We start from the raw sequence: 15,111 nt of genomic DNA, 5'->3' as shown, positions 1-15,111 counted from the left end.
ATTGCAGAATGGATGGGAGAGTCTGTCCTTCTTTCACAGTGATCCGGACGGGCTAGAGGGGGTATTGCAGAATGGATGGGAGAGTCTGTCCTTCTTTCACAGTGATCCGGACAGGCTAGAGGGGGTATTGCAGAATGGATGGGAGAGTCTGTCCTTCTTTCACAGTGATCCGGATGGGCTAGAGGGGGTATTGCAGAATGGATGGGAGAGTCTGTCCTTCTTTCACAGTGATCTGGATGGGCTAGAGGGGTTATTGCAGAATGGATGGGAGAGTCTGTCCTTCTTTCACTGTGATCCGGACAGGCTAGAGGGGGTATTGCAGAATGGATGCGAGAGTCTGTCCTTCTTTCACTGTGATCCGGACGGGCTAGAGGGGGTATTGCAGAATGGATGGGAGAGTCTGTCCTTCTTTCACAGTGATCTGGATGGGCTAGAGGGGTTATTGCAGAATGGATGGGAGAGTCTGTCCTTCTTTCACAGTGATCCGGACGGGCTAGAGGGGGTATTGCAGAATGGATGGGAGAGTCTGTCCTTCTTTCACAGTGATCCGGACGGGCTAGAGGGGGTATTGCAGAATGGATGGGAGAGTCTGTCCTTCTTTCACTGTGATCCAGAGAGGAGTGCTGACTTCATGGACTGAAATTGCCCAGAGATGGGGTAAACGTCTTGGGTTCAGTCACTATTAAAAGAATGTCTTACCAGATGTCCCGTCTTCACCTTAGACTCCTTCCAGTATCGGAGTTGGCCCGCTTGCCAGTCTCCCTCGGTGCTGGAGGCCTGTTTTGTCAGGTTGTGGGCAAGGAGCCCTAGGCTCTTTGACTTGAACCCAGGGCAAACCCTGACCCTAACCCTATTGGGAAACACCAGTACTGTCTGTCGCCAAAAGAAATCTGGAACTTCAGCCAGTAATGCAATGCCATCTCCTCCTTTAACCTCTCCAATCACCATGACTGGGAATTTCTGTCACTCGAGGGGTGCATAATATTAGCTTTCCTCAGTTGAGCACCATGTAGGGTCATAACACAGAGTCACATGAGAGCTGGCCACTGGCAGAAGGGGTTCAAATGTACTGGAGTCCAGATAAAGTGCCCACCACTGGGTGGTCAGAGGAAGCTATCAGTTGTTCGCAGTTCCAGCGTGATATCCTTGTCCGTGCATAGAATCTCGACTTCCAACGGACAGAGCAAGTCTCTCCCTACGAGATTACACCCCCGTCTGGTGGTGACTGTAAATGAAACCTCACACTGGTTCCCCTGGAATTCCACCTGCAATGGCTGGGTACGTGAATACATACGTTCCGTGCCTTCGAAACCAGACAGAGTGATTGTAGCGTCTGATAGCTGGAATTCCTTTTCCGATACTATTTCCTGATCAAGAGTGGTTGTGATTGCCCCCACATCAGTCATAAACGGAATTGAAATTCCAGCAACTGTCAATATTACATTGGGCTCTTCCTGAGGGATGGGACTCATGGTTGGAAGCATCTTTGCTTGTCAATTTCTAAACGGGTTGTTGTCCCCACCCGTCCCTTGGTAGGTTTTTGTTCCCATTTCTGATCCCCAGATATAGCCTGTTTGCATCCTTCTTCTTGCTGAACATGTTCACTTTAAATATTAGTTCCTTTCGGTGTTGATCAGGAATCAAAAATCAGGTTCTAATAATATGTCAAAGCTCATCACATTCGATTTCGGTCATTGTCAGGCCAATCCATATTATCTGTTTTAATCATGTTGGCTTAGTTGGTAAGCATTGGAGCAGTAGGGCATTAAACTCGGGGACAGATTCCCATTATTAAAAGGCTTGGTCTCCTGCGAAAGTGCAGTAGCAGGCCACAATCGCTCCCAATAGTCTGGTCCCGATTTCCCAGGCTTAGGTTTGCATTCAAGTACTTTAGTGATGTTTACAGGTTGCTGGAGAGCCCTTTCCAAGGCTTGAATAATCTGGTCAGTCTGTTCATTCCCATTATGGTTTCCCGCCTGTAACTCATGATAGGTTTGGTCTCTCAAATCTGCCTTCCATTTCCGCCCCTCTACAGCTGAGAGAATCATGCAGCAGAGACCGAATAAATCTTGTGGGGTTGCATTAAACGTTTGTGTAGTACTGCGGACACACTGAGCAAACTGTGCTGGTTTTTATTTTCTATCTGGGGCCTGATTCATGATCATTATCATTTCTTGAGGCTTCCAGGGTGCATATACAGGAATCACTAGGGCTGTCCCTCCTCCTGCTCGTGGATTGGGCAGCATTTGGGTGGGCAGTTGTCTTTGTGGAGTCACTAACTCTGGGGATTTATTGGATTCTTCCCTCCCTGTCTTGGAATAATCCTGGGTATTCCCTTTCTGGATCTCAGGATGTAGTGACATCCCTTCCCTATGCCGCTGTTTTACCTGAGTGGCCACCGTATCTGGGTACTGGGAGGATTGGGGTTCGGGAGCACTGGGTGCACTTGGCCCCTGGTAAGGTAGGAGAGGTACGGTGAGTGCCCACTCCTCATCACGGTCACTGTCCTCAAACAGGGTCGATATGACAGACATGGGTTTGGGATCCCTTGTGTCCCCATCAGTTCGAACTTCAGACTGATATTCCTGCCCTTCTCTCCTATCTGGGCCGACCTTGGTTTGCTTACGTTGTTTTTCCTGCTCTCGTTTTTTAGTGCCCATCCACCCATTCACGCTCCGCTTTTAGTGGCTCCCAACCTTGGCGTTCCTTCTGCAGTAAAGACCTCTATCCCTTTCTCACATGTATTATTCCTCCAACTTGCTGATAATATACTGTTCCACTTTACATCTTCATTCAGCCCATCTGCTCAGCACTCCCTATATTGGGATCGTGTTTGTGACTCCAAATGTTGAAGTTGAATAAAACTCGGGAGACCAGCTTCTTATCGTCACCACAGTTCATTTTCCAGCAGGAGTTTGAGACCCAGTTGTCAAAGGGAAGGCACGTAAGCACTGCCACCTTCTGACAAGTGGACTGATTTAGTCAGGTTACAGCCATATATTTATACATAGTAAGCCCCATACATTCCTATTGCAAGATGTTATTTGAACTGGTACGCCCACTAAGTCTGTTGGCTCCAAACTTAATTAAATAAGAGAGTTTGCTGACTGAAGGTTTTAATTACAGATGGATATACTATCCAGTCCTTATCAGTTATTCCCTTTGCAAGGCCCTGACTTAATTACAAACAGATGTTTATTCCTGTCCTTATCAGAGAGTCCTCCTCCCTTTACTCAAAAGAGGGTACAATGTATAATGTTATCAACTAATGAGGGTACAGTGTATATTATCATCGCTCAGTATGTCACTCTGCAAGCCACAGAGAACTGATAATGAGCCTGCCTTAGCTAACCACTGAAGACAGTGTTTACTTTGGTTCAAATATTCCTATTCAATCCCAATTATTCTTTTAGCCAGAGGTTACATAGGTTCAAAATGATTTTATTTAATATATCCTTAATTCATCAGGAGGGTTCGGGGGAAATGTTTTTGTCTAATCTAGAAACTGGTGTCACCTGTGTGTATTGTGGCGATGCAAAAGTTGCTGTAGAACTTACAAGTGGGAAGAAGTGGAGTGATATTTGGAAATCTGACTTTTTAAAGTGTAATTTAGCAAGTAAACCACATATGCACAATGTGCAAAAGCTCTGGTAAGAAAGTCCTTCATTACCTGTTACAGTCCTGCTACATAGTTTGTGTGAGAAAGCAGATGAACTCCATCAAACCCAGAGGAGATCATAGTTCTTATCAACAGTGATTTCCTAGCTCTTAAAATGAATACCTCACTATATAAAAATCACTGTGCACATGTTGTCACTGGGTAAAAATATGCACAGTACATGATTTATGTGCACACTGGTCATTAGAAATTAGAGGGGGTATTGGAGGGAAGGTGCAGAGACCTTCAGTGGCCCTGATGCCCTCACCTACAAGATGTGCATCCAGCTGCAGCTTGTAGCCCTGCACTTGAAGGAGCTCGGACTTGAAATTGTTGAATTCTGGATCAGCTGGGAGTCAGAGGGGGTGATAGATGTGACATGAAGAGAGGTGAGTTACACCCAAGGTGCAGAACGCAGGAAACTGGGTGACAGGCAGGTGAATGAGGTTAAACAGCCATCGAAGAGTAATCTTGCGGACATCACACACATCAGCAGGTGGACCACTTTAGAAACTTTTGGGGGGATTACCTGGCAGTGGAAAGTCAAATAAGTGTTAGGGGATTCATTAGTTATGAGAATGGAACAAGGAGGGGACTAATATCCTAGTATTAAGGCTTGCTGGAGCTAGTGTGGTGAGAGGGTGAAGTGGTTAAAATAAGTTGTAGGGGGAATGGGAGCCAGAGTGACTGAACGGATAGTGGAGAGGGTAAATTGAGTCAAATTGAATTGACTTTATTACATACATACTTCATACACATGAGGAGTAAAAGTCTTTACGTTACTCTCCATCTAAATGTGCAATGTGTAATTTATAGTAATTTATAATATATTGTTTATACATAGAACAGTCAATATAACATCAACATGCAATTATATCAGCATGAATTAAGCAGTCTGATGGCCTGGTGGAAGATGATGTCCTGGAGCCTGTTGGTCCTTTTGCTGTGGTACCGTTTCCTGGATGATGGCAGTAGGAACAGTTTGTGGTTGTGGTGAATTGGGTCCCCAATATCCTTTGGGCCCTCTTTACACATCTGTCTCTGTAAATCTCCTGAATAGTGAGAAGTTCACATCTACAGATGCACTGGGCTGTCTGCACCACTCTCTGCAGGGTCCTGCGATTGAGGGAAGTACAGTTCCCATACCAGGCAGTGCTGCACCCAGTCAGCATGCTCTCTATTGTCTCTCTGTAGAAAGTTCTTAGGATTTGGGGCCCACAACAAGCAACTTCAACCATCTGAGGTGAAAGAGGTGCTGCTGTGCTCTTTTCGCAACACAGCCAGTACGTACAGAGCATTTGAGATCCTTGGTGATGTTTATGCTGAGGATCTTAAAGCTGTTCACCCTCTCAACCCCAGATCCATTGATGTCAATAGGGGTTCGCCTGTCTCCATTCCTCCTGTAGTACACAATCAGCTCCTTTGTTTTTGTGACAATGAGGGAGAGTTTGTTTTCTTGACACCAGTCAGATGTTGTTCAGACCTCAGATATCGATCACTCCTACCTTTTCCTTTCCAAACAAGTTTGGCCAGCTTCTCTGTCACAGAAACATGGAGGAGTTCAGTACGGAAACAGGCTATTTGGCCCATCTAGTCAATGCTAAAAAAAACATTTAAGGTATCTATTGCAACTACCTGACTGTGACCATCGTCCTCCATACCCCTACCATCCAGGCTCCCATCCAAACTTCTTTCAAATGGTGAAACTGAGCTCACATGAACCCCTTGTGCTGGCATCTCATTCCACACTCTCACAACCATTTCAGTGAAGAGCTTTTCCAAATATTCCCATTAAATTTTCACCTTCCCCACTTACCTATGACCTCTGGTTTTCATCCCACCCAACCTCAGTGGAAAAAGCTGCTTGCATTTGCCCTATCTATACCCTCATAATTTTGTATACTTCTGACAAATCCTCTAAGCAATGTATAGTTTCATTCTTTATGTTTAGAGCCTTTTTTAGGTGTATAAGATGATGAGGGGCATTGAGCGTGTGGATAGCCAGAGGATTTTTCCCAGGACTGAAATGGCTAACACGAGGGGGCATAGTTTTAAGGTGCTTGGAAATAGATACCAAGGGGATGCCAGGGGTAAGTTTTCTACACAGAGAGTGGTGGGTGTGTGGAATGAACTGCAGGCTATTTGTGTGAGTGTGTTTTAGTTACTGTGGGGCCAGAAAGCCATGCAGCTCAGCAGGAACTTTATACTTTATACTTTATTGTCTCCAAACAATTGATACTATAGCGTACAAGCATCACAGTGATATTTGATTCTGCGCTTCCCGCTCCCTGAAGTACAAATCGAAGTAAATATAACAAAAAATTAAATTATAAATCATAATTAGAAAATGGAAAAGGGAAAGTAAGGTAGTGCAAGTCAGGTCCAGATATTTGGTAGGTACGGCTCAGATCTGGGTCAGGATCTATTCAGCAGTCTTATCACAGTTGGAAAGAAGCTGTTCCCAAATCTGGCCGTATTAATCTTCATGCTCCTTAACCTCGGGGAGGGAAGTGGGACAAAAAGTGGGTTGGCTGGGTGGGTCGTGTCCTTGATTATCCTGGCAGCACTGCTCCAACAGCGTGTGGTGTAAGGTGAGTCCAAGGATGGAAGATTGGTTTGTGTGATCATGGAATAATATGGAGCATGGAATAATACCAATAGAGAGAGTGAAACTGAGCCAGGTGACACATTGGAGATGGCAGAAATGCCCCATTCTTATAGAGACAGGAAGGACATCAGGGATTTTAACGGTCGTTCCAAATACCAGCACTGTGCCCAGTTAGAAGATGATTTCTCTCTGCAACTTGTGGTGAACTTCACTGTAATAGTGTGATGTCAGATTACACCTTGACAACTCAAGTGATCTCATCTGAAATGTTGTCTTTCACCCATTGATGGAATTTGTAAATCTTTTTACAGGTTACAAACAACAAGGAATTTGTCTACGGGAATCTCGAACACAACACGCCAGTTTTGCTGTCTCTGTCCAGATATTTAAGAAGTGGAGTAAGGGATTCACTCGATCATCCTTCCTGCTCAGACTGTCGAGAGGGATTCACGCTATCAACTGACCCACTGGCATGCCCGTCACTTTACACAGGCGGGACCTGATCATCTGCTCAGACAGTGGAAATGCATTCAGTCAATCATTTCAACTGAAAGGACATCAGCCAGTTCACACTGGGACAAGGCCATTCAACTGTTCTGTGCGTGAGAAGGCATTCAGTCGGTCTTCCCACATGTGGACACACCAGTCAGTACACACTGGGCAGAGGCTGGTCATCTGCGGAATTTGTGGGGAAGGATTCTCTCAGTCATCTGACCAAATGGCTCACCAGTGAGTTCACACCGGGGAGCGGCCGTTCACCTGCTCGGACTGTGGGAAGGGATTCACTTTGTCATCTTATCTGAAGGTACATCAGCAAGTTCACACTGGAGAGAGGCTATACACTTGCTCAGACTGTGGGAAGGGATTCACTTGGTCATCTGACCTACTGGTACACAAGTCAGTTCACACTGGGGAGAAGCTGTTCACCTGCTTAGACTGCGGGAAAGGATTCACTTCCTCAACTAAACTGGAGGAACATCAGCGAGTTCACACTGGCGAGAGGCCATTTACCTGTTCAGACTGTGGGAAGGGATTCACTTGCTCGTCTAAACTGATGGTACATCAGCGAGTTCACACTGGCGAGAGGCCGTTCACCTGCTCACACTGCGGGAAGCGATTCACTCAGTCATCCCACCTACAAGCACACCAGTCAGTTCACACTGGGGAGAGGCCATTCACCTGCTCGGAGTGTGGGATGCAATTCACTTGCTCATCTAAACTGAAGGTACATCAGCGAGTTCACACTGGGGAGAAGTCATTCACCTGTTCAGAATGTGGAAAGGGATTCACTCGGTCATCCACCCTATAGAGACACAACTCAGTTCACACTGGGGAGAGGCCGTTCACCTGCTCAGACTGTGGGAAAGGATTCACTCTGTCATCTGAACTGCTGGTACATAAGTCAGTTCACACTGGGGAGTGGCCATTCACCTGCTCAGACTGTGGGAAGGGATTCATTTCGTCATCTAATCTAATGGCACACCAGCGAGTTCACACCGGGGAGCGGCCATTTACCTGCTTGGACTGTGGGAATGCATTCACTTCGTCATCTTATCTGAAGGTACATCAGAGAGTTCACACTGGAGAGAGGCCATACACCTGCTCTGACTGTGGGAAGGGATTCACTTGCTCATATAAACTGAAGGTACATCAGCGAGTTCACACTGGAGAGATGCCATACACCTGCTCGGACTGTGGGAAGGGATTCACTTGCTCATATAAACTGAAGATACATCAGGGAGTTCACACTGGGGAGTGGCCATTCACCTGCTCAGATTGTGGGAAGGGATTCATTCAGTCATCCCATCTACAAGCACACCAGTCAGTTCACACTGGAGAGAGGCCGCACACCTGCTTGGAGTGTGGGATGCAATTCACTTACTCATCTAAACTGAAGGTACATCAGCGAGTTCACACTGGGGAGAGGCCATTCACCTGCTCAGAATGTGGGAAGGGATTCACTCGGTCATGCATCCTACAGAGACACAAGTCAGTACACACTGGGGAGAGGCCATTCACCTGCTCAGACTGTGGGAAAGGATTCACTCTGTCATCTGAACTGCTGGTACATAAGTATGTTCACACTGGGGAGAGGCCGTTCACCTGCTCAGACTGTGGGAAGGGATTCACTCGGTCATCTGACCTACTGGTACACAAGTCAGTTCACACTGGGGAGAAGCTGTTCACCTGCTTAGACTGTGGGAAAGGATTCACTTCCTCATCTAAACTGAAGGTACATCAGCGAGTTCACACTGGGGAGAGGCCGTTCACCTGCTCAGAATGTGGGAAGGGATTCACTCGGTCATCCACCCTAAAGAGACACAAGTCAGTACACACTGGGGAGAGGCGTTCACCTGCTCAGACTGTGGGAAGGGATTTACTCGGTCATTCAGACTGAAGGTACATCAGCGAGTTCACACTGGGGAGCGGCCGTTCACCTGCTCACACTGCGGAAGGGATTTACTCAGTCATCCCACCTACAAGCACACCAGTCAGGTCACACTGGGGAGAGGCCATTCACCTGCTCAGACTGTGGAAAGGGATTCGGTCAACCATGGTACCTACTGATACACAAGTCAGTTCACACTGGGGAGAAGCTGTTCACATGCTTAGACTCGGGGAAGGGATTCACTTGCTCATCTAAACTGAAGGTACATCAGAGAGTTCACACTGGAGAGAGGCTGTTCACCTGCTCACACTGCGGAAAGGGATTCACTTGCTCATCTAAACTGAAGGTACATCAACGAGTTCACACTGGGTAGAGGCCATTCACCTGCTGTGTGTGAACGTGTGAATGGATTTACTCAGTCATCTAAACTTATTTCACTTTTGCATCGGCTAGCTGCTTAATATAGGATTGATAGCCCCCCAGCCTGGCCAAACTTAAGAAATCTCGTTTGGGTGGATGCTGTGCAATGCAAATCAGCACCCCAAAATAACAAACGGTACACAATATGTGATTAAATGACTGAGATGCATAATTCTTACTTTGACTATAGAGTTAGTGAAGAAAACAAAAAAAAGAAAAGGGTCCCACTCTCTCCATTCACGTCTTCTCATCTCTCCCCAGCAAAAGACCACAAAATCTCTCTTCCAGACTCACAAGAAAGAATATTTCTCTCATTGGATAGCCCCACACTCCAAAACCCTGTTATCTCTAGTCGTAACCTAAACATTGCTGCTACGGAGAAACCATTACCTCAGCAGTGAAACATTACGGAGAGGCCATTACATGAGCAGTGAAACCTTACAGCACGTTACACTTGTTAATCACTACAGGGTTCACACTGGGGAGAAAGTTTCAATAAGCTGCATGCTGGATATTTGTCCATCACCGTTGCTGAATGCAATTTCGAGAGTGACTGTCGGTGCTGAACTCTGCAATTATTGCTGCTGCTCACCACACCCAGTTCTGCACCCTGGTCACTGGGCATGGGAGGAGTTTCTTCTGCTGCACATTCACCTTTAATGGGAATGGAGTTTAATATTCTGGATCTGAGACAAATAAATCAGTTCTGTTTTAAACTCTGTCTCAGGTACTTGGTGAATTTATAACACATAGTGTACAGTAGAGAGTCAACTCAGGCCGGCTGGACCTGGCCAGTGATTCTGTTCCAGGTCAGTCCTTTTCAATCCTTCCCTGTTGTTCATCTCCTGTTCCCCCTGTGGTGATGGGTTCCAAACAAGTCACCACTCTGTGGGTGAACAGGTTTCCCTTGAATTCTCTGCAGACGGAGCAGGGTCAGAAACCCGAGGGGGGTCTGCACAGGGTAGAGTTTGGGGCTCTGGATGATGGTCGATGTAAGAATGTATGATGAGGAGAAGGGAACCAGCAGCGGGGCGTGGCAACGAGTGACAGAGCAGCAACGTTTGGAAGCTGATTGGCAGAGAAAATCTTTTGGTTGTCAGACTGATGACACAAACTATACCCGTGGTGACATCTGTGTGTTGGGTATGGTTTCAGCTATCGAGGGAGTTGTTCCTGCTTGTTTATCCTGTAATATGCTATCCAGATGGTTATTATGGATTGTCCTATCTGAAATAATGTATTATAATTTGTAAGATTTTGACTCTAAAACTGGATCAGGCTTGAACTTACGGTGCCTGTATGAAGTGATGGAGGGCAATCATGAGTCAGTATTTAAAGCAAGAATTTGGTGAATGATATTGTATCTTTATAAATAATCAGATTGAGTTAAATTCCTGCAGAATCCGGGAATGTGTTGGACTGTGTCTGGTTTCTCTTGGCATTTTCTGCACTTACTGCCTTGTTTGTTTGTATCTCATGTTTTTTTCCCCCTTTTGTTAACCACTTTGTCCTGTATTTCTGCAAGGAACTCCTCTGTTTCTGGGAAGAGGTCTCCAACTCTCAGTCAGGTGCTCGATGCTTCTTTGTGACCATCTCATCTGCTCAGATCGTTGGGATGTCTCCCATGGAGGGTCATACTCATTCCACTGGTTAATGTTTTCTTCCAGAGTGATGATTCATTTTTCTGAGTTGGCCTCTCATGTACGTGTTCTGGTCTGTATTTCTTATCACTATTGCATATACACACATGGAGTGCTGAATCCTGTTCAGTTTTGATGAAAATATATACTTAGAAGTTTTATCTGACTGTTGTGTGTTTTTTTTCATGTTTGTTATTCCACTTCCTCCTTCTGTCCAAGGTCGTGTTTCAGTGTCGACTTTTCTAAAGTTTTCTAAATTTTTGAGAATGTGTTGGATTGTGTCTGGTTCTTCTTGGCATTTTCTGCACTTAAAGCCTTGTTTATTTGTATTTCATGTATTTTTGATTTTTTTTTCTTTTGTTAACCACCTTGTCCCATACTTCTGCAGGGAACCCCTCTGTTTCTGGGAAGAGGTGTCCAACTGTCAGACAGGTCCTCAATGCTTCTTTGTCCCCATCTCATCTGCTCAGATCATTGCGATGCCATACTCATCCCACTGGTTAATGTTTTCTTCCAGAGTGTTGATTCATTTTACTGAGTTGGCCTCTCATTTAATTTTTCTGATCTGTATTTCTTTTCACAATTACATGGAGTGCTGAATCCGGTAAATTTTTCTTGAAAATATAGAAGTTTTATCTGACTGTTGTGTGATCTTTCCTCAAGTGTGTTATTCCTCTTCCTCCTTCTGTCCAAGGTAGTGTTAATCTAAGTGGGTTTCAGTGTAAATACTCTTTTCTAAAGCTTTCTTGTTCTTATTGACCTTTGTAAATTTTACTGATTGAAATGGGACCAATATATTTTTTTATTAAAAATAAGTCAATGCCGGTATTGATGAAAGTGTTTATTGCCTTTGTTGTATTTGTTAACTACTGAGCTCTGTTTGGCAGGGCTTTTTAAGCCTTGAGCTGTTTTTCAAAGGTTTTCCCTATTTCGCACTACTTTCTATTTTATTTGCTTGTTGATATTCCAGATACATGGGTATCAACTGTCCTGATGAAGGGTCTGTCTTGACCCAAAATGTTGATTCGCATCCATAGATGCTGCCTGACATGCTGAGCTCCTCCAGCACTTTGTGTGCAGTTCTCAAGATTTCTAGCATCTGCAGGTCCTCTTCTTTCCCAGATACTTATATGTTTCTTGAGAGAACAAGCTCTGTTGGTAAAATATTAAATACAGTCATTAGAAAGAGGTGGCATCGGGTAGGAACATGTAGAATCTCTGTGGGTAGAATTAAGGAACAACAAGAGTAAAAAAAATCTCTGATGGGAATTGGGTGGAGACCTCCAAACAGTAGTAAGTATGTGGTCCACAAATTACAATGGGAGATAGAAAATGCATGCCAAAAGGGCAATGTTACAGTAGTCATGGGGGATTATCATGCAGGTGATTAGGAAAATTAGGATGGTGTTGGTCTAAAGAGGAAAAATTCCTAGAATTCTTTTTTTAGAGCAGCTCGTGGTTGAGCCAACTTGGGGATCAGCTATTCTGGATTGGGTGTTGTAATGAATTAATTAGGTCACTTAAGTCCAAAGAACCCTTGGGGCAAGTGATCTTAATATGATCAAATTCACTCTGATATTAGAGAAGGAGAAGCTAAAGTTGATGTGGAATAAAGAGAATTAGAGAGGCATGAGAGAAAAAATGCTCAAAATTGATTTGAAAAGAACACGGGCATGGATGAAAACAGAGCAGCAATGGCTGGAATTTCTGGAAGCAATTTTGAAGGCACAGGATACATCACAAAGAGGAGGTACTATTCTAAAGGTAAGTTGACAAAACCGTGCCTGATAAGAGGAACCGAACACAACATAAAAACCAAAGAGAGGGCATAGAGCAAAAAATTCCAGGAAGTTAGAGGATTGGTAAGCTTTTAAAAAACAAACAGAATACAACTAAAATAATTAAGAAGGAAAAGATGGAATACTTTGGTGAGCTAGCCAATAATATTAAAGAGGATACCAATTTCTTCTTCAGGTACCTATAGTGGAAAAGAGAGGTGGAATTAGTTATCAGAACACTGGAAAATGATGCTGGAGAGGTAGTAATGGGGTGGGGGTGCAAGGTGATGGCAGATGAACAGAATAAGTATTGTACAAACCCCATTTCCAGAAAAATTGGGGTATTTTCCAAAATGCAATAAAAACAAAAATCTGTGGTATGTTAATTCACGTGAACCCTTATTTAACTGACAAAAGTACAAAAAAAAGATTTTCAATAGTTTTACTGACCAACTTAATTGTATTTTGTAAATATACACAGATTTAGAATGTGATGGCTGCAACAAACTCAACAAAAGTTGGGACAGAGGCATGTTTACCATTGTGTTACATCACCTTTCCTTTTAATAACACTTTTTAATCGTTTTGGAACTGAGGATACTAATTGTTGTACATTTGCAATTGGAAATTTTGTCCATTCTTGCTTGATATAAGACTTCAGCTTCTCAACAGTCCGTGGTCTCCGTAGTCTGATTCTCCTCTTCATGATGTGAATCATTTTCAATAAGAGATAGATCTGGACTGGCAGCAGACCAGTCAAGCACACGCACTCTGTGTCTACAAAGCCACGCTGTTGTAGCCCGTGTAGAATGTGGTCAGGCATTGTCCTGCTGAAATATGTATGCACGTCCCGGGAAGAGACGTCGCCTTGACGGCAACATATGTCTCTGTAAAATCCTAATATACGCCTCAGAGTCGATGGTACCTTCACATACATGCAACTCACCCATGCCGTGGGCACTGATGCACCCCCATACCATCACAGATGCTGGCTTTTTCACCTTTCGCTGATAACAATCAGGATGGTCGTTTTCATCTTTGGCACGGAAAAGTAGCTGAAATGTAGACTCATCTGACCACAGTACATGGTTCCACAGTCTTTCGATCTATCTGAGATGAGCCTGGGCCCAGAGAACTCGCCGGCGTTTCTGCATAGAGTTGATGTATGGCTCCCTCCTTGCGTAATACAGTTTCATGTGGCATTTCGGGATGCAGCGATGGACTGTGTTAAGTGGCAATGGTTTTCCGAAGTACTCGGGATCCCAGGTGGCTATAATTGTCACAGTAACATGACGGTTTCTTAGGCAGTGCAGCCTGAGGGCTCGAAGATCACGCGCATTCAACAGTGGTTTCCGACCTTGCCCTTTACGCACTGAGATGTCTCTGAATTCTCTGAATCTTTTCACAATATTATGTACTGTAGATGTTGAAATACCTAAATTCTCTGCAATCTTGCGTTGGGAAATGTTCCTTTTGAACTGACTAACAATTCTCTCACGAATTTTTGCACAAAGGGGTGAGTCACGACCCATCCTTGCTTACAAAGACTGAGCCTTTGATGGACGCTACTTTTATACCCAGTCATGATACCTCACCTGCTACCAATTAGCCTGCTTAATGTGGAGTCTTCCAAACCGGTGTTACTTGAATATTCTGATCCTAGATTAGGTCAAATATATCTACAGAAGGCAAGGAAGGAAGGTGGATTGGCATTGCCTAATTTTAGATTTTATTATTGGGCTGTTAATATCCGATATTTGATATGTTGGATAAAGGATTGGGATATATCTTTTAGCCCTCATTGGGTGAACCTGGAAATTAAATCTGCACAAGGATTTGCATTGGGTTCTATTTTAGGGACTTCACTTCACTTTGCTCTTTTTAAATTGCCGAAACGAATTGACAACCCGATAGTTAAACATACTTTACGTATATGGTTTCAATTTCGGAATTTTTTTGGGTTGACTCAGTTTGTTTTAAATATTCCTATTGTATCCAATTGCTTTTTTTATCCTTCTATTATAGACCAAGCTTATTCAGCTTGGAAGACTAAAGGATTACTACGATTTTCCGATTTATTTTTGGATAATTTTTTAATGTCTTTTGAGCAATTATCTAATAAATCTAATTTGCCTAGATTTCATTTTTTTTTAGATATTTACAGATTAGGAATTTCTTAAATACTGTACTTCCTACTTTTCCAAATTTTGTGTCTTCAGGTATTTTGGAGAATTTGTTTGAACTAAATCCTTCTCAGAAAGGGCTAATATCAAAACTTAACAATATTATTATGAAGATACGTTCAGAGCCCTTCTATAAGATTAAAAATGATTGGAAAAGAGAACTTAACCTTACTATCCCTATTGAGAATTGGGATAAAATTCTTCAATTAGTTAATACATCATCTATATATGCTAAACATTCATTAATACAGTTTAAGGTTGTGCATAGGGCTCATATGTCCAAGGATAAATTGGTTCATTTTTATTCCTGTATAAATCCTATTTGTGACAGATGTCATTCTGAGATAGCGTCTTTAACTCATATGTTCTGGTCGTGTCCGCTTTTGAAAAAATATTGGAAAGACATTTTTGATATTATTTCTGCGGTATTGAACA

General features: G+C 43.7%; 1 pseudogene; it reads left to right on the top strand.

Annotated features, from left to right (window-relative positions):
* Positions 1-6,616: 6,616 nt before the first annotated feature.
* LOC140721522 (uncharacterized) lies at positions 6,617-11,619 on the top strand (annotated as a pseudogene).
* The last annotated feature ends 3,492 nt before the right edge of the window (positions 11,620-15,111 follow it).

The sequence above is a fragment of the Hemitrygon akajei genome, unplaced genomic scaffold (assembly GCF_048418815.1).
Source record: "Hemitrygon akajei unplaced genomic scaffold, sHemAka1.3 Scf000057, whole genome shotgun sequence".
In the NCBI taxonomy this organism is placed as follows: Eukaryota; Metazoa; Chordata; class Chondrichthyes; order Myliobatiformes; family Dasyatidae; genus Hemitrygon; species Hemitrygon akajei.
Note: the sequence above shows the minus strand (reverse complement) of the source record. Positions and strands in the feature narration are given on the sequence as shown.